At 43.9% G+C, this 19,438-nt stretch overlaps 1 protein-coding gene across 5 annotated transcripts in view; it reads left to right on the forward strand.

Annotated features, from left to right (window-relative positions):
• The window catches only part of LOC141072537 (uncharacterized), a 136,698-nt gene that overhangs the window by 26,928 nt on the left and 90,332 nt on the right, over nt 1–19,438 (forward strand). The window contains exons 1-2 of one of the 5 annotated variants that reach the window (XM_073559838.1): nt 1,054–1,248; nt 19,428–19,438. The exon at nt 19,428–19,438 is cut by the window's right edge and continues 58 nt beyond it. The gene's annotated coding sequence lies outside the window, so the exon portion shown is untranslated. Of the gene's footprint in view, nt 1–1,053; nt 1,249–18,097; nt 18,270–19,427 lie in introns of those variants that run through there. The other 4 variants (XM_073559819.1, XM_073559829.1, XM_073559808.1 and 1 more) reach the window with 4 other exon arrangements.

Consider the following 19,438-nt stretch of genomic DNA (forward strand, 5'->3'; position numbering starts at 1 on the left):
GGCTTTTTCAGGTAAGTTTTGGCAAACTCCAGCCTGGCTTTTTTATGTCTCGCAGTAAGAAATGGGTCTTCCTGGGTCTCCTACCATACAGTCCCTTTTCATTCAGACGCCGACGGATAGTACGGGTTGACACTGTTGTACCCTCGGACTGCAGGGCAGCTTGAACTTGTTTGGATGTTAGTCGAGGTTCTTTATCCTACATCCGCACAATCTTGCGTTGAAATCTCTTGTCAATTTTTCTTTTCTGTCCACATCTAGGGAGGTTAGCCACAGTGCCATGGGCTTTAAACTTCTTGATGACACTGCGCACGGTAGACACAGGAACATTCAGGTCTTTGGAAATGGACTTGTAGCCTTGAGATTGCTCATGCTTCCTCACAATTTGGTTTCTCAAGTCCTCAGACAGTTCTTTGGTCTTCTTTCTTTTCTCCATGCTCAATGTGGTACACACAAGGACACAGGACAGACGTTGAGTCAACTTTAATCCATGTCAACTGGCTGCAAGTGTGATTTAGTTATTGCCAACACCTGTTAGGTGCCACAGGTAAGTTACAGGTGCTGTTAATTACACAAATTAGAGAAGCATCACATGATTTTTCGAACAGTGCCAACACTTTTGTCCACCCTCTTTTTTATGTTTGGTGTGGAATTATATCCAATTTGGCTTTAGGACAATTCTTTTTGTGTTTTTTCATTTAAGACAAATTAAATGAAGATAATACCAAAGAATTTGTGTTTGCAATCATTTTCAGGAGGAAACTGAGTATTATCTGACAGAATTGCAGGGGTGTCAATACTTTTGGCCACAACTGTATATATATATATATATATAATTGCATGTATGACATTTAGGTTTCTTGACTTAGAAACTCTATTCAGCCGACGTACTGAGAAGACATGGGTGTATCGTTTGTGAATGCTAGCTGGCTTTCCTAATCTAACATACACATAAAAGTGTCATCCCTTTTACTTCTCTGGTAACGTAGATAAAGATTGCTGGCAGTTAAGCATATTCCAACATTTCTAATTGGAAGACTAAAACCCCACTGACATTTGGTGCATTGACCAATATCTTTACCTCACCGGTGAGTACTGTAAACCGTGCACAGGGGAGTCTGGAACTCCTTAAGTCCTCCGTCTTAACATTAGGCGTCAACAGAGGCATTTATCAGTTATCCCAGACTGAGGGGAAGTGACGGATTTCGTATAGTCCAAGGATCTCTGGGAATCGTCTGTATCTGAATACAGGTAAGAACATTTAATAATTTTCATTATATTCGGTAACCTTGTTAATCCAGTATTAATGTTATTCTAGGAATTGAATGGGGACTGGGATTTTGAACAATTCCAATTGGAGTTTGTAGGCTCTTGTAAATTGGAAGTTGTTTACATGCTATTGGGGTTATAAAACGCCTGTAAGTTGCGAAGCTCCATAGTGATTGGGGTTTATTTGTTCTTGTAAGATATTCTGTAGAATGGGTACAAAGCCAGTGTGAGACGGCTACTGTGGAATAAAAAACTCTGTTTTACTGTTACTGTAGTGCTGAGCAAATTAATTGGGACAAAACATGTTTTTAAGTAAAATCGTAAGTTGGTTACCAGTCTATGATTCAAACCAGTTTTAACAGCTTTGAACAGGCACTCACACCTGTTCAAAGCAGTTAAAACTGATTTGAATCACTGACTGGTAACCAACTTACGATTTTACTTAAAAAAATGTTTTGTCCCAATTAATTTGCACAGCACTACAGTAACAGTAATTAAATTGTTGTTAATCGTTTCTTATCTTCTTGTTGACATATGAATTTCACTGATATTTGTTAGACTTCTTACAAGTGGGTAGAAATCCATTGTGCTCAAGGATTTATAATGTGTATAGTCCTCATTTTGTTATTTGTCCTTTTTTGTGTTTAAGAATTTCATGTGACATCCTTATGGGACCTTATCCCAGAGCTATCTTTTAAAAGTTTACCCTCATTGTAAAGCAGGACTTTTATTGTCCATTTCATCTGATGGCTGGAAAGTTATTAAAATTGTACCAAGAGGGTATCCCTTGAATGAAACTAGATATGGTCCTTTTTCATCAGATACCCAGAGATATCAGTCTTCAGATCAAATGTGCATAGTGTCCTTCCTTATTGGTCATAAACTTATAGGCCTAAAGCCCCCGTTACACACTGCGATATCGCTAGCAATATCGCTGTAAAGTCACCGATTTTGTGACGTTATAGCGATATTGCTAGCCTTATGGCTGCATGTGATACTTACCTCCGACCGGCTCCCCCGCTGGTTATCGCTGATCGCGCGAGAAGCTGCTGGACCATTCCTCGTCGGTCACTTCCTGCGGCGCTTCCTGTGGCGCCGACGAGCGACGCGTGGAGGCGGCCGGGAGGACGCAGGATCGCCGCGTCTGACAGGTAAGTAGCGATCCCCGTCCCCAGCGATGTCGCTGGTGAGATCTGCCTGTGTGGCAGCTCACTAGCGACCACCTAGCAATGCACCAGCGATCCTGACCACGTCATATCGCTAGTCGGGATCGCTGGTGCATCGCTAGGTGTAACGGTACCCTAACTCTTTACACAAATAGAGAGTAAAATTGTACATCCCTGAAAATAGAGCATTCAAGTGTCTTTTTAATCTTGAACAACTAGAAGGTACCACCCAGAGCAAACAGTCTTGAGGTGGTGAGATAAGCTGTGAACATGATAAATGTTTTGGAATGTGGCTGTGGTTTTAAGGAGGGACCACTAGAAGACCCTATATGATTGGAGTACCCTGACAGATGGCATAACAGGGTTGTATTTGATGGTAAACTTACTTTGATAAAATGTATAAATTTGGTATAATAAATTGAAAAGTGTAATGAGAGGAAAAATTTAATTTAGTTAAAGTAGAAATAAATTTATAAAACACTGCATTTCCAGAAGTAACCTTCCTTGTGGGAAGACATGAGGTCACTTTTCTTGTTGATTCAGGAGCCACTAGAACCTTAGTACATCCAGAAGAGAGACTCACTGTTGGATTGTCTGCTGCCTGCATAGTGGTAAAAGAAGCAAGTGGTAAGGCCCATAGAGACCCATTGTCTACGCCTGTGGAGATACGGGACTCCTGCACAGGTAAAAGTGAAATTACACAAATTATATTATCAACTCTGTGGGAGGAATATGATGCAAGCCCTGAGCCTAGGAATAATTCCTACTGCTGCAGGACTATAGGTAAAATCCATGGCTGAGACAATGGTGTTCCAAGGGTATGGGGAATCCAGATATTATTATAGTCTAGATCAGGCCCGGATTGGCCACTTACCCAACCGGGCATTTTCCAGCTGGGCCGCCATTTTCATGCTGTTATGGGCCGCTGGCTGGGCGCCCGCCCCTCTGGCCGCTTGCCAGATAATGCGGCGGCAGCCACCGGCCTCTTCTTTCCTGCCGCCAGCCCTTTAAATTTGCTGGCAAGGTGGCAGGCAGCGGCACCCTAGGGGGTTAAGAACGTGCCGCACAGCACGACGTGATGCTGCACGTCATCGGACGTTCTTTGAGGGCGGAGAGCCGGAAAGCGCGCGCCTCTGCCCTCTGCTACCAGGCACAGTGACTGACTGGGCCTATCAACGGCGTCGCCGCGGCCGCGTTCACTGACTCACCCAGGCCAGGAAGCAGGAATTTATCCAGCCTAAGTATCCAGGGACCAGAGGAGGCTGGGCAGTGGGAGCTGCTGTGCGCGACTCGACTCCTACCCCCGCGTGCTGGGCTCAGGGCAGGCTGAAGTTCATTCAAAGCGGTGTGGGCCTTGGCCGGGGCCGGAGGTGAGTTAAAAGAGGCTGGGGGGTGCACTGATGTGATGATGGATAACAGATATATATATATATATACAGGGCAGGACTGGGGGGGCCGCCATCTGCCAGGGTGGATGTATATACAGGGACTGGTCACTGGGGGGCTGCCATCTGCCTGCACTGATGTGGATGTATATTACAGGGCAGGACTGGGGGGCCGCCATCTGCCTGCGCTGATGTGGGTGTATATACAGGGACTGGGGGGCCACCATCTGCCTGTGCTGATGTGGATGTATATACAGGAACTGGGGGGCCGCCATCTGCCTGCGCTGATGTGGATGTATATACAGGGCAGGACTGGGGGGCTACCATCTGCCTGCACTGATGTGGATGTATATACAGGGACTGGGGGCCGCCGTCTGCCTGCGTTGATGTGGATGTATATTACAGGGCAGGACTGGGGGGCCGCCATCTGCCTGCACTGATGTGGATGTATATACAGAGACTGGGGGGGCCGCCGTCTGCCTGCGCTGATGTGGATGCATGTTACAGGGCAGGACTAGGGGGCCGCCATCTGCCTGCACTGATGTGGATGCATATACAGGGCAGGACTGGGGGGGCTGCCATCTGCCTGCGCTGATGTGGATGTATATACACGGCAGGACTGGGGGGCCGCCATCTGCCTGCACTGATGTGGATGTATATACAGGGACTGAGGGGCCGCCGTCTGCCTGCGCTGATGTGGATGTATATTACAGGGCAGGACTGGGGGGCCGCCATCTGCCTGCACTGATGTGGATGTATATTACAGGGCAGGACTGGGGGGGCCACCATCTGCCTGCACTGATGTGGATGTATATTACAGGGCAGGACTGGGGGCCGCCATCTGCCTGCGCTGATGTAGATGTATATACAGGGACTGGGGGGCCGCCATCTGCCTGCGCTGATGTGGATGCATATACAGGGCAGGTTGGGGGGCCGCCATCTGCCTGCGCTGATGTGGATGTATATACAGGGCAGGACTGGAGGGGCCGCCATCTGCCTGCGCTGATGTGGATGTATATACAGGGCAGGACTTCCTTTCTTTCTCTCTGTTCTTTCTTTCTCTGTTCTCTTTCTTTCCCCTCTTTCTTTCTATTCGTTCTCTCTTCTCTCTCTGTCTCTGTGTTCTTTCTTTATTTCTCTCTTTCTCTCTCTGGTCTATCTTTCCCCTCTTTCTTTCTCTCTCTGTTCTTTCTTTCCCCCTTTATTTCTCCCTCTCTGTTCTTTCTTTCCTCTCTTTCTTTTTTTTCTTTCTCTCTGTTCTTTTTTCTGTCCCCTCTTTTTTCTCTCTGTTCTTTCTTTATTTCCCCTTTCTTTCTTTCTCTTTCTTTCTTTCTTTCTTTCTTTATTTCTCTCTCTGTTGTTTCTTTCTTTCCCCTCGTTCTTTCTTTCTCTCTCTGTTCTTTCTTTCCCCTCTTTCTCTTTCTTTCTCTCTGTTCTTTCTTTCCCCTCTTTCTTTCCCCTCTTTCTTTCTCTCTCTCTGTTCTTACTTTCCCCTCTTTCTCTTTCTTTCTCTCTCTGTTCTTTCTTTCCCCTCTTTCTTTCCCCTCTTTCTTTCTCTCGCTCTGTTCTTTCTTTCTTTCCCCTCTTTCTTTTTTTTCCTCTCTCTCTATTCCTTTTCTCTGTCCCATCTTTCTTTCTCTCTCTCTGTTCTTTTTTTCTGTCCCCTCTTTCTTTCTCTCTCTGTTTCTTTCCTTTCTTTCTTTCTTTCTTCCTCTCTCTGTTGTTTCTTTCTTTCTTCTTTCTTTCTCTCTCTCTTCTTTCTTTCCCCTCTTTCTTTCTTTCTTTCTCTTTCTTTCTCTCTTCTTTCTTTCTTTCTCTCTGTTCTTTTTTCTGTCCCCTCTTTCTGTTCTTTCTGTCTTTCTTTATTTCTCTCTCTGTTGTTTCCTTCTTTCCCCTCTTTCCTTCTTTCTCTCTCTGTTCTTTCTTTCCCCTCTTTCTCTCTCTGTTCTTTCTTTCCCCTCTTTCTTTCTCTCTCTCTCTGTTCTTTATTTCTTTCCCCTCTTTCTTTTTTTCTCTCTCTCTGTTCCTTTTTTCTGTCCCATCTTTCTTTCTCTCTCTCTGCTCTTTTTTTCTGTCCCCTCTTTCTTTCTCTCTCTGTTTCTTCTTTCTTTCTTTCTCTCTCTGTTGTTTCTTTCTTTCTTCTTTCTTTCTTTCTTTCTCGCTGTTCTTTCTTTCCCCTCTTTCTTTCTTTCTTTCTTTCTCTCTTCTTTCTTTCTCTCTCTGTTTTCTTTTTTTCAATCTCTGTTCTTTTTTCTGTCCCCTCTTTCTTTCTCTCTGTTCTTTCTTTCTTTCCCCTTTTCTCTTTCTTTCTTTCTTTCTTTCTTTATTTCTCTCTCTGTTGTTTCTTTCTTTCCCCTCTTTCTTTCTCTCTCTGTTCTTTCTTTCCCCTCTTTCTCTTTCTTTCTTTCTTTCTTTCTTTCCCATCTTTCTTTTTTTTCTCTCTCTCTGTTCCTTTTTTCTGTCCCATCTTTCTTTCTCTCTCTCTCTGTTCTTTTTTTCTGTCCCCTCTTTCTTTCTCTCTCTGTTTCTTTCTTCTTTTATTTCTTTCTTTCTTTCTTTCTTTCTCTCTCTGTTGTTTCTTTCTTTCTTTCTCTCTCTGTTCTTTCTTTCCCCTCTTTCTTTCTTTCTTTCTCTCTTCTTTCTTTCTCTCTGTTTTCTTTTTTTTCTCTATCTGTTTTTTTTTCTGTCCCCTCTTTCTTTCTCTCTATTCTTTCTTTCATTCCCCTTTTCTCTTTCTTTCTTTCTTTCTTTCTTTATTTCTCTCTCTGCTGTTTCTTTCTTTCTCTCTCTGTTCTTTCTTTCCCCTATTTCTGTTTCTTTCTCTCTCTGTTCTTTCTTTCCCCTTTCTTTTTCTCTCTCTCTCTGTTCTTTCTTTCTTTCCCCTCTTTCTTTTTTCTCTCTCTCTGTTCCTTTTTTCTGTCCCATCTTTCTTTCTCTCGCTCTCTCTTTTTTTTTCTGTCCCCTCTTTCTTTCTTTCTCTCTCTGTTGTCTCTTTCTTTCCTCTTTCTTTCTTTCCCCTCTTTCTTTCTTTCTTTCTTTCTTTCTCTTTCTTTCTCTCTCTCTCTTCTTTCTTTCTCTCTCTCTGTTTTCTTTTTTCTCTCTCTCTGTTCTTTCTTTCTTTTCCTCAGTACCAGTCAGTGTGCCCACAGTACCGGTAGAATAAGAGGGGTAGGAAACTAGGTGGCACTGGTCACATTGATCCTTTCAGACTTTTTACTGGTGTATAATCATATGCCCTGAGCACCCCCATAAAGGGGGCCAGCCCCAGACAACAGGGTACAAACAAATCACTATTACTATCAGTACAAGTGGACAATTATACGTAAATTTAATGATGTCCCTGTGCCAAGCAGTGCGGAGGATCAGAATACACTGAGACCAGAGCAGCGGGGTATGGTGAGAAGAATTATATGGGGCCCAATATGCTGTATGAAGTAATATATGGTGCCCATTATACTGTATGAAGTAATATATGGTGCCCATTATACTGTATGCAGTAATATATGGGGCACATAATACTGTATGGAGCATTATGTGGGGATAGGGGATGACTTTCTGTTTGCTGTGGTCTGACCGCTGGGACCCCCATGATCCTGGGAGACGTAGCTTTGAAGAGCACCATGTAAATGGAGTTGTGATCGATCATACACACTGTGGTGCCATTCACCTGTGACTCTTCAAATAACTCCTTTAAGGGCAGTTTCACACGTCAGTGTCTCTGGTACGTGTAGTGACAGTTTTCTCACGTACTGGAGACACTGACACACGTAGACACATTTGAATGAATGTGTCTATGCAGATGTCAGCGTGTTTTCACGGACCGTGTGTCCATGTGCAAAACACACTGACATGTCCGTTTTTGTGCAACAGCACGGATCACACGAACCCATACAAGTCAATGGGTCCGTGTAAACACGTACCGCACATGGATGCTGTACGTGTGCTGTCCGTGTGCGATCCGTGTGCGTTTTTAAAAGTCAAAGGGTTAACATTGAAAATAATTTTTCAAAAACACGGACACACGGACAGCACTCGGATGGTACACACGGACATACGGAGAGCACACGGATGTCACATGGATGGTATACGTATACACACGGTACCGGAGTTATCTGGACGTGTGAAACTGCCCTAAGAGAGTGATGAGGTGACAACACAGTATAGAAAAAATTCACTGATTGGGGCTGATGAGTGTTATAGTTTGTGGGCTGGTGGGATTTGTGTGGCAGGGTTGCTTTTTTGTCCCAGTCCGGCCCTGGTCTAGATCTAATAACTACAGGACCATCCTCAGTTACTCAAGACTCAATTCTAAATATTTTTCTATCCACTGGCTACCACGGTACAAAGATATATATCTTTCCTGTGTTAAGGTAGGTCATGGAAATTCCTTGGTAAATTTGTTGAAGAGTGTAAGGAAAGTAAACAATGGGAGGATATGGGTGATGGCTCATTTTACAATGCCAGACTGCAGGTATATTCACAAGTACTAAATTGGAGCACCATTTCTAAACCCAGTGACCACCTGCAGCAAAGCATGGGAACGAGTCGAGAAATGTTGATCCTCTCCCAGAAATAAATTGACCACATACCCACAATCTTTGTGGTTCACATTACCTGCAGATGTAGGATTGATAAAAGGGGTGATTATACCCTGTCCCAGCTCACCTTGTGGATATACAAACAAGACTTGGCACTCAACTTAGATGAGTAGAAGGAAACTTTCTACTCATCTAAGTTGAGTGCCAAGTCTTGTTTATATATTCTATTGGTTTGGGACCCTACTTGAGCACCGCACCAGTAGTGCCACGTTTCTCTTTATTCCAGCTCACCTTGTAACACAACCTTGTTTCCAGTAGGGAGGGTGTGGCGCCCCTGAGGCTCAGTCGCCACAGAGGTACTGCACCTTCTCCTAAGGTGTAGTGCCCCACCATCCAGGTAAGGTGGGAACTCCTTTCCACGCTCCAACACTCACATCCCACACAACACAGTAGTTTAGCAAAGCCACATTGCGGCTCCTTGCTCGGAGGGTAGCAGAGCACCTTTGGTGGCTCCCTGCTTGGAACACTAAACGTGCTGGGAGGTGGGTGGAGTTGAGATACATAAAAGAGAGGTAAGGTTTAGAATTTCAGGAGTAGTCTGGGTCAGAGCAGTCTGACAGGAGGTTGGAGAGAAGGAAGCCACTCGAATAGGAGTGGGGATCCCTGGAAGAAAGGATGGAGGAAGGAGTGCTGCAGCTGCCTCAGTGACCTTAGCCAGCTGGCACGGGAAAGGAAAAGGAGAAAGACACAGAACTGTAACCTAAGCTTCCATAAGAAAGAGAGACAAGTACGGAACAAAGGAGTATAAGAGAACAGAGAGGACGTGGGTTAGAGGAAGGACCCTGCCTATAGGTTCTAAGGCTGGGGCCCGGTCCCCGAGGTTGTATTGACACTTATGGTTCTGCAGCAGATACCGGTGGAGTAGTCGGCTGTAAATGCACTACTCCCATCTAAGACTTGGGGCACAACAGCAACTGAATAGAGAGCCGGGACTCAGGAGAAGGGAGTCCCTGAAGCAGGCTACAGCTGTCTGCCGTACAAGTAAGGTTCTTGGGAACATCTGTCAGGAGGAACTCCAGTGTAACTCAGTACTAGGAGATCTTCACACTTAAAGGCGCTATAGAGGAGACATTCAGAAAGGTACATGTTGGCGGAGTGTTGGAGGGGAGCGTTCCATCTTGCCTGGAGGTTGACTGAGTCTCTGACCCGGAGGATACGGCCCGGAGGCAGGCACCTGTGTGTACTACGGACTGTGAGTAAAGCTTTGGAACTACAAGCCCCGATGTCCTCCGTTCATTCTACACCAACACACTCAGCACCGCTACATCTGGGTACCATCCTTCACACCGCCTGCGCCTCTCCTCATCCATCACACCTGCACTGCCCTGGGGCTACAGCTTCACCTGTGGGGAGCCTTTACACCTTTGCTGCAACCTACCACCAGCCCCAGAGGATCTGCCAGCAGCGTCGGCCTAACACCACACTTGCCGAGCACCACAGGTGACGTCACGAACTATTCCATTAACTACATTCCCCCATTATTTGGGCACCCAGGGCCATGGACCGGGTCACCACTGCTGTGACACATCCTGCTGACACCAGCCCGGTACCGAGTACCCCACGGCCCTGGGAGGGCAACCCAAGGGCGCCCCCATCTGTTGGATGGCACTTGGTGCAGGACCTTCAGGCTGTAAACAAGGCTATGATTCCAAGAGCCCTCACAGTACCAGACCCCCATACTCTGTTAAATGACAGGAGGTCGGAAAATAAGGTCTTTGCAGTGATAGATATCAGTAATGTCTTCTTCAGCATCCTGGTACATCCAGATAGCCAGTTTTGGTTTATATTCACATATAAGGGGAAAAGGTATACATTCACCAGAATCCCACAAGAGAGAGATCATACCTTAGGTATTTAGGATGTATGGTTTTACTAACTATTACAATTTTTTGTATAATCTGCATTACTTGTGCAAAAAATAATTCCTAAGGGAACCTGAGACCAAAGAGAGGACAATTTTCTCACCCTGATGCATTAATAGTAGCGAAGGTTCTTCTAAAGGAAATCATACCCAGATTTGGGGTTCCAGAAAATATATAGTGACAATGGTCCACATTTTGTAAACCAAATAATATCACTATTAACTAAAACATTGTCATCTGAATTAAAAAAACACTGTTCCTATCATCCTCAGTCCGCCGGACTGGTTGAGAGACACAATGGAATCTTGAAAAATATGTTGAGAAAAACCATGCAGGAAATAGGAAAAAATTGGTTGTACTAAACATGCATGTCACACGGACATCTGTAGGACTGACAGCCTTTGAAATCACTTACGGGAGACCTTTTCTGTTTCCTCAGCTAAAACCCTTTAAATGGATAGATGAGGAAGTTGATTGTATATTAGCAGAATATATGGCTAAGGCCAGGTTCATACTGCGCTAAAGCAGCTCGTTCAATGCATAGCGATCGTGTTATGCTATACCACTAGCGCAGATGCTTCATCTGCGCTAGCGGTGACGGAGCCTCGGATGCTGCAGCCCGTGCCCGAGGCTCCGTCACTGAATGTCGGCACATCACTAGGGCATGCCACTTTATGGCCTGCATTGCGATGCGCCCGATAATGGAGGTTAATGACAGCATTAACGGACTGCGTTATACTGCTTTATGCCACGGTGTAACGCAGTCCGTCTAACGGACTGCCATAACGCAGTGTGACCCCAGCCTAAGATATTAACTCACAAAGAAGTTTCTACTCCTAGTTTTGTTCCAGGAAACCCACTAACAAAACCAGAGATTGTGAAATCTGCAGGCTGGGTCCTTGTGAAGATGATAAAGAAGAAACACTGGCATCATCCTATGTGGGAAGGTCCTTACCAAGTCCTGTTGACCACTCCTACTGCGGTCAAGATTCCTGGATCCATCTCTCTCCCTGTAAACTTGTCAGACAGGTAGGGACAGAGTAGGATCTGACTTGATTGTCAAAGTCCAGCTACAAAGGGAGGTTTTCCACAAGGGAAAGCTTGTCTCAGACTGGTGTAGAATCCCATTCATCCCCCTACTCGGCAGGACGGTCAGATCTAGGATGTGTACATCAGGGTTAGTCACATGTATATTCTTCGTGATCATGGTGTTGGGAGATTGGAAAGTAATTGACCCAGCAGTAGAGGAAAGTCCAGGGTGGTAGAATGTTTCAGATTTAAGAACTTGAATCTTAACTTTGAAATCGGGCAGGATGCTGCCATGTTAGTGGATTTCTGTCTGTTTTATAAAGGATGCGGAGATAGGGAACAAGCTATCAAACTAGCAGAGTCTGATAAGTATGTTTGTGCTATAATCTCTAATAGTAGGGCGGATGAATGTGTGTGACTGGCATAAAGCAGTATGGACAACTGCGGTCCCACACTATAGGTATAAGCCTAATGGCTGCACAGATTTAAAAGCCAGATTCTCTATTAGGAAAAAGGAGATCTCCCCCTGCATACTGTAAATAAGAATAATTATAATCAGCTACTGATAACTTTAAGAAATCCTTAAGCCCCCTTCTCACATAGCGATCACTAGCGAGATCGCTGACGTGTCACCGATTTTGTGACGCAACAGAGATCTCGCCAGCGATCTCGGTACATGTGACACATAGCGGCAACCGGCCCCTGGATATTGCTGATCGTGCTCAAATGTCCTGGGCCATTTTTTCGTCATCGTCGGTGTCTCGCTGGCCAGGGTGCATCGCTGTGTTTGACGCCAACGAGCGACCTCGTTGGCGACGCAGAACTCAGGGACACAGGTGGGAACCGTCTGAAAAGCTGCTGTGTGACAAGGTACCAACGACCGGCGAGGTCATTACATGGATCCCTGGATCGTTGTTGCGTCGCTGAAGAGATCTGCCTGTTTGGCAGCTTACTAGCGACCATTTAGCGATGCACCAGCGATTCTTTCCAGGTCGGATCGTTGTCGGGATCGCTAGCGCGTCGCTAAGTGAAACGGGACCCTAAGATGAGGGATCAAAGGTCATAGGAGATGATGCTTCAGAGACTGGGAGTTCTGTGGAAACTGTTTGGGTAAGAATACAAGGACAGAACAATGGAAAGGACACCATTGTAGGCATTTACTACAGGCCGCCTGTGCAAGCTGATGATATTGATGAACTCTTTATGCATCAAATGGCCAAGTTCTCCAAAAAATATGACATAGTTGTCATGGGAGATTTCAACTATCCAGACATTTGTTGGGAATCTCTCTCAGGCAAAACTAACAGGTCAAGGAAATTCTTATCCTCTCTTGCTGACAACTTTATCTTCCAAAAGGTAGGGGAGAAAACAAGGGGATCTGCTACCTTGGATCTAATCCTTATAAACAGGGAGGAAATGGTTGAGGAGGTAAAAGTGGCTGGGACCCTAGGAGGTAGCGACCATGCTATTTTAGAATTTTGAATAACTAGAGGCGGAAGACCGGTGAAGACTCAGACGTCAAGGTTAGATTTCAGAAAGGCAGATTTTAAGGGATTCAGAAAGAGAATTGGAGAGATCCAATGGTTGGATATCCTTAAAGACAAAAATGTCCAGGAAGGATGGGAAATCTTGAAAAATGAAATTCTCAAAGCACAGTTGTTAACAATTCCGAAAAGAGGGAAGAATAGGAAGCATTTAAGGAAAGCAGGATGGATGAACACAGAACTTAAGCACATGCTAAAAAGGAAGAAAAAAATGTTTATAAAATGGAAAGAAGGAGACATATCTAAAGAAGAATATAATGCTGTCTGCAGAACCTGCAGGGCACAAATCAGATTATCTAAAGCTGAAAATGAATTGAGGCTTGCAAGAGATGTCAAAAGCAATAATAAAGGATTTTGGGGATATGTCAAAAGTAAAAGAAAAGTCAAAGATGCTATAGGATTTTTACAGGATGAAAATGATGAAATGGTAAGACAGGATGTTGAGAAGGCTGAACTTTTAAATTCCTATTTTGCATCTGTTTTCTCTCAGAAAGGAAATGTAACATCAACTGTTCTTCACTGTCCTATTAAGGGAATAGAAGAATCCAGGATATCTATAAACAGAAAGATAGTGAGGAAACACTTAGCTAACCTAAATGAATTCAAGTCTCCAGGTCCAGATGAATTACACCCCAGAGTACTGAAGGAGATAGCAGAAGAAATTTTTGAACCCCTCTCCATAATCTTTGAAAATTCTTGGAGAACAGGAAAAGTGCCAGAAGACTGGAGAAGAGCAAATGTTGTTCCTATCTTCAAAAAGGGGAAGAAGGTGGACCCAGGCAATTATAGGCCGGTGAGTCTGACTTCTATACCAGGAAAGATCTTTGAACAAATTATTAAACAACATGTATGTCAGTACCTGGATAAGAATGAAGTGATTAAACAGAGTCAGCATGGGTTTGTAACTAATAAGTCATGTCAGACTAACTTAATTTCCTTCTATGATGGAATCACTGATTGGGTGGATCAAGGAAATGCTGTAGATATAGTATATCTTGACTTCAGCAAAGCATTTGACAAAGTCTCTCATACAGTCCTTATTGAAAAAATGACTAAGTATGGAATGGACAAGGCAACTGTTAGGTGGATTCATAACTGGCTTAGTGATCGGACCCAAAGAGTGGTCGTAAATGGCTGCACATCCAGTTGGAAGAATGTCTCAAGTGGGGTACCACAGGGCTCTGTCCTGGGCCCTGTATTGTTCAACATCTTTATCAACGATTTAGATGAAGGAATTGAGGGTAAACTGATTAAATTTGCTGATGACACAAAGCTAGGAGGGATAGCTAATACTAGAGAAGAGAGAGAGAGGATTCAAAAAGATATAAATAAACTGGAGAAGTGGGCAGCAACTAACAGAATGGTTTTTAACAGGGAGAAATGCAAAGTACTACATCTGGGCAATAAAAATGAAAAAATCATATACAGAATGGGAGGAATAGGGCTAAGTGACAGCACGTGTGAAAAAGACTTGGGTATACTAATAGATCACAGACTGAATATGAGTCAACAGTGTGATGCAGCAGCAAAAAAGGCAAATGCAATTCTAGGATGTATTAACAGAAGCATACAGTCTAGATCACGTGAAGTCATTATTTCCCTCTACTCCTCTTTGGTCAGACCTCATCTGGAATATTGTGTCCAGTTTTGGGCACCACATTTTAAAAAAGACATCAACAAACTGGAGCAAGTTCAGAAAAGAGCGACCAGAATGGTGACCGGTCTGCAAACCCTGTCTTATGAGGAAAGGTTGCAGGATTTGGGAATGTTTAGTTTGCAAAAGAGAAGACTGAGAGGAGACTTAATAGCTGTCTACAAATATCTAAAGGGCTGTCACATTGTAGAAGGATCAACTTTATTCTCATTTGCACAAGGAAAGACTAGAAGCAATGGGATGAAACTGAATGGGAGGAGACACAGATTAGATATTAGAAAAAACTTTTTGACAGTTAGAGTGATCAATGAGTGGAACAGGCTGCCACGAGAAGTGGTGAGTTCTCCTTCAATGGAAGTCTTCAAACAGAGGCTGGACAGACATCTGACTGGGATGATTTAGCGATTCCTGCTTCGAGCAGGGGGTTGGACCAGATGGCCCAGGAGGTCCCTTCCAACTCTACGATTCTATGATTCTATGATTCTATGATATATCAGGAACAGACCCATTAGGATATTTCTACATAGAAGTTCAGAATAATAGCAAACAAAGACCCAAGGAAGGTGTGCCTGAAAGAACCATAATAGAGTCAATAGGGCCCATAATTAGATTTTCTAATCTAACTTATGAAGATAAAACTAGCTCTAGATAGAGGCTATGAGGAGAAGAATGAATGTTTAGAATGACTTAAATATACTGCAAAAAGCGTAAAAAATTACCATATTTTCCGGCGTATAAGACGACCTTTTAACCCCTGAAAATCTTCTTAAAAGTCTGGGGGTCGTCTTATACGCCGGGTGTCGTCTTATAGGACGGGTGCGGACCAATCATCATATAGTGGGGGGAGTAGTCCTGATGACGAAGGGAGGGGGCATCTCACAGTGAAGGTGTAAGAAAAGTAATCCCCCTATTACCTCATTGATTGCAGCGGTGCTCTCTGCGGGTCTCTGTGCTGGGTGGCGGCTCCTCTTTCAGCAGCGTGGGGGCTCTGTGCTGGGGGGCGGAGGCGGCGGCTTTTTGTGCAGCATCAGGGCTCCGCCGGCATCTCCTCAAGGTCCGGAGGCCCTGGCAGCTCCATTGCTGTGATGCAGTGTCCTCCGGGAAAATGGCCGCTGGGGGCGGCGCATCCTCAGATTTAGATCTCAGAGAATCTATATTGGGGCAGACAGGAGACTGCTCACATCTGGTGCGGCCATCATTCTCTCTCCATGCCGGCATGATCAATAAAGAACAAATCATCTTACTTATTCAGGTCTGAGCGATTTCTATTTGGAAGACTAAAACTCCACTGACAATTGTCACTGCCTCCACCTGCAGAGGTAGAAAGAAATGGTTAATAGGTGTGACACAGGGGTGTAGTTAGGGGGCGTAACGGAAAGCTTAAGAGCCACGCGCTACGTATGCCGCATGATTTGTTCCTCTTTCACTTTGGTAAAAGTTGCGATATACAGTATCGGTCATTATAATTGTTATCATTATTATTGTACGTCTTCATTTTGTGATATAATGAATGGGGTCTTATTGACTGGGTGATGGGGTCACTTTGGGTGAGGTATAAATGGACAACGGCATAATTTTGTACAGCATGTTACGAGTGTTGCAATTTTTATCAGGCGGTCTGGGGTGGGCACAATTTGCCTCATCTACATAAGGCACCAAAAACACCTTGTTGGAGCCCATAATAGGGAAGGAAACAATGGTGGAAGTAAATTGTATAGGCTATCTTTCACTGTACCTAAAAATAAGAGAACTCCCAGCAGAGCAATCACACACTCCTTACTATTAGCGCCTATCAGAAAAAAGAAAAAGAGATTTCTCATGGGCTGTAGAATGAGAAATCGGTACAGGAATGAAGCTGTGCGGATACATTAGAGCTAAAGCAGATTGACGCATCCTGGATAAAGAGGAACTCAGGACCAGCATATACTGTATTACTGGTAGGGACACCACATATCAGATATGTCTGAAACTGGAAGTAAATGCAAATTTGGGTAATTCACTCGCTACTTTAGCCAGAAAAATTGCTGTAACTTCTAAAAGAGATGATCTATTGTACTGAAACTTAGAATTTATGTACTTTGATTTATGAGAAACTAATGTTTTAAAGCCGGTGTTGAAAATGTCCAATGTTCTCATCCAAGCATGCCTTCCAGCGCTACTGCATAGTGCCTGAAATATTTTTGGTTTGTTACTGTACACCTGACCTTTTAAATGGCCTCAACAGAAAAAATCCGGCAGTGTTAAATCATACGATTTTGTCGGCCACAGTCCATTTGAGAGCGCTCCATCATCAAAGAAGGCTTCAATACATGGTTTGGACTGTGGATTTCGACCTTCAAACTTCTTTAGAAACTCACTTTGGCACCTCTTTAATTGCTGAGTTTTCCAATAAGTTTTCACAATGAAAACATGCTCCTCCAAACTGTATCTGCATATTGTTAACACATAAAGAAAAAATTCAGCCGGAGTGAAATGTAAGCACCACACATGAACTACGGATGCATGGAGAGCGGTGCAACAAGTCTTTCTCGTAGTGGAGACAACCGGTGGGAAGACAAGTCGCTGAGACCAAGAATGTTTCTCGTCGCTTTAATTGCACTCTTACATCTCATGAACCAAAGTATGCACAGTCCATATGTCAGAATCTATTTTTGGATCCGTGGCAGAGTCTGGATTCTTATAGAAACCTTTTTTCCTTTTTCCCCCGGTGGCCGCTGGTGTTACTACAACTGTAGCTGCTTTGCTGCTGGTTTTCCCCCCAGTGGCCTCTGGTGTTACTACAACTGTAGTTGCTTTGCTGCTGGTTTTCCCCCCAGTGGCCGCTGGTGTTACTACCTGTTTATTTAGCCAGCAGGTGGTGACCAACCTCCTCCTTCCTATAAAAGGTCATCAGGTGCTAAGCTTCTTGTTGGTAATACTGGTCATTTGAAAGCCAACCGTTCTGAGGAGAGAAGCTATCTTCAGCAGTGGTGTTTGCAGCTTATCTGGAGAAGTGGTTTTCCTGCTGGAAGCTGTGTTTGGGCGCCTTACTCTGCGGTCCAGTGCAGAGCAAGCTAAGTGTGGTTGTTTTTCCCCCAGGAGAGTGCAGGAGGTGTCCCTTTCCCCATTCCCTATTGCAGGGCCCACCATTGTAACTGTGTCCCCGGTGTCCCCTTGTTTTGTCTTGTTGTTTGGTGACCGACCGTCGGGTCGCGTCACGCAGGGCCAAGTCACTTCGTAACACCATATTTCATTACAGGCGACCTCCTCTTTTAGACGTTACAGCAATTTTTCCAGGTAAAGTAGAGAGTGAATCACCCTGTATATCAGCTGGTCCTAAAAATAATGATGGAATGAAGAATGTAGGATGATACTTAGTGAAACTTTTTAAGGTAATCATTAATAATATGTAAAAATCAGGATTTCCTTTTCAAAAGGTAAGATGGTAACATACAAGAAAACACTGCTTATATAGTTCATCCTCTCATTCTGGAATTTAGAACTACAGGAAGGGAAAAGCTGTAAGATAAGAGCCATATTTCCTTCTTCAAAGAAAAAAAATCTTTCCTGAAGTAACCAAGGCCGTTAGTTACTGGTGTCCTGTCCAAGGATTTTGTCATATCCTCAGATCTCCTCCTAAATGTTTCCTAGCATACACACACACTACATAGTAAGATGCAAAAGAAACAACTTAATTTTTATTTATACACCCATGGCATGAAAGCACTTTGAGACTCATCATTTGCAGAACACTAAATCTGAACTTACCTCTCCTGCAGGACTACAGTAAGTGGCTTTCAAATAAGGAGAATTACTGCATAGAACCCATTCTAAAAATAAAAAGCACTTCATAAGTACAATTAGATTAATGAGTTGCTCAGAAAAAGAAGGTTTCTTGGGTCATGAAGGATCTTCTTTGGAGATGTCTTCATTGTTTCTGTGTTAGTTCTGACACATGGTAGTCGCCAATCATTTCGGGAATACTACCCTCTCCCAATGACTTGGGTTGGGTTATGAGGTATTTTTAATCTTAGGGGGGTAGTGTCTTAATTATGATAATGTAATATGATGCGCAAAGGTATAAGGTGATCCAACCCCTACACTGCTGATTTCTTCTTATGTGGAAGAGAAGCCTTTTGGGTGACCTTAGAGTCTGGGTGAGACTGATACCTGGAATATCACTAGAATTGAGCAATATTCACTGGAATTGAACAAAATAATTCTCAAGATTCTGGTCAATAGTCTGTGACCGCCAGACCAGAAAGCTGCAAAGTTTTTCCAACCTGCCAGCATCTTAAGCTTTTGCTTTTGTAGATCTGACATGACGTCATACCTGTATCACTGTGCAAAGATAATGACACACCGGAGCTATCAGAAGAGCAGCAGGTAATGCTGGCAGGTAAGGAGGCTTTTGCAGGGTCCCATGCAGCAGTCACAGACTCCAGATGTGCGGACCACCAGGGTCCTGCAAATCTTTTTGCCCAACTCTATGAATCACGAACTAGATGCTACTCATGAGTAGTTGTGTGAGTTGCATTACTTGCAGACTATCTGCATACAACGGTTGTAAAAAACTGATCTGTCACCTCTGTACCAAATATATGAGCGGACCACAAAACTGTTGAGGGATACTATGGCTCATACTCTACTTCTACTTTACTAATGGCTTTAATCAAATGAGACCAAAAGGTCCAACACAATTTAGATTGCAAACAGAGGGAAATAAGTCTACTTTTTATGGCTTGATACAAGACTCATCATTTCATCAGTTCTGCAACAGGATTGTTCAGTCCAACTTGGTGGCATAGGTAGAAATACTTAATAATAGTTCTTGGTGCTCCAGAGATTACTATATTGACTAGATATAAAGTTCTTAGGAGTGGTTATGTACATGAATGAGAGGGATCTCCTATGTAAATATGTAATTCTGTACTTTTCTTACAGATTGAAGAATA

The sequence above is a fragment of the Dendrobates tinctorius genome, unplaced genomic scaffold (assembly GCF_039654945.1).
Source record: "Dendrobates tinctorius isolate UK_male_01 unplaced genomic scaffold, ASM3965494v1 ptg000014l, whole genome shotgun sequence".
NCBI classification, from domain to species: Eukaryota; Metazoa; Chordata; class Amphibia; order Anura; family Dendrobatidae; genus Dendrobates; species Dendrobates tinctorius.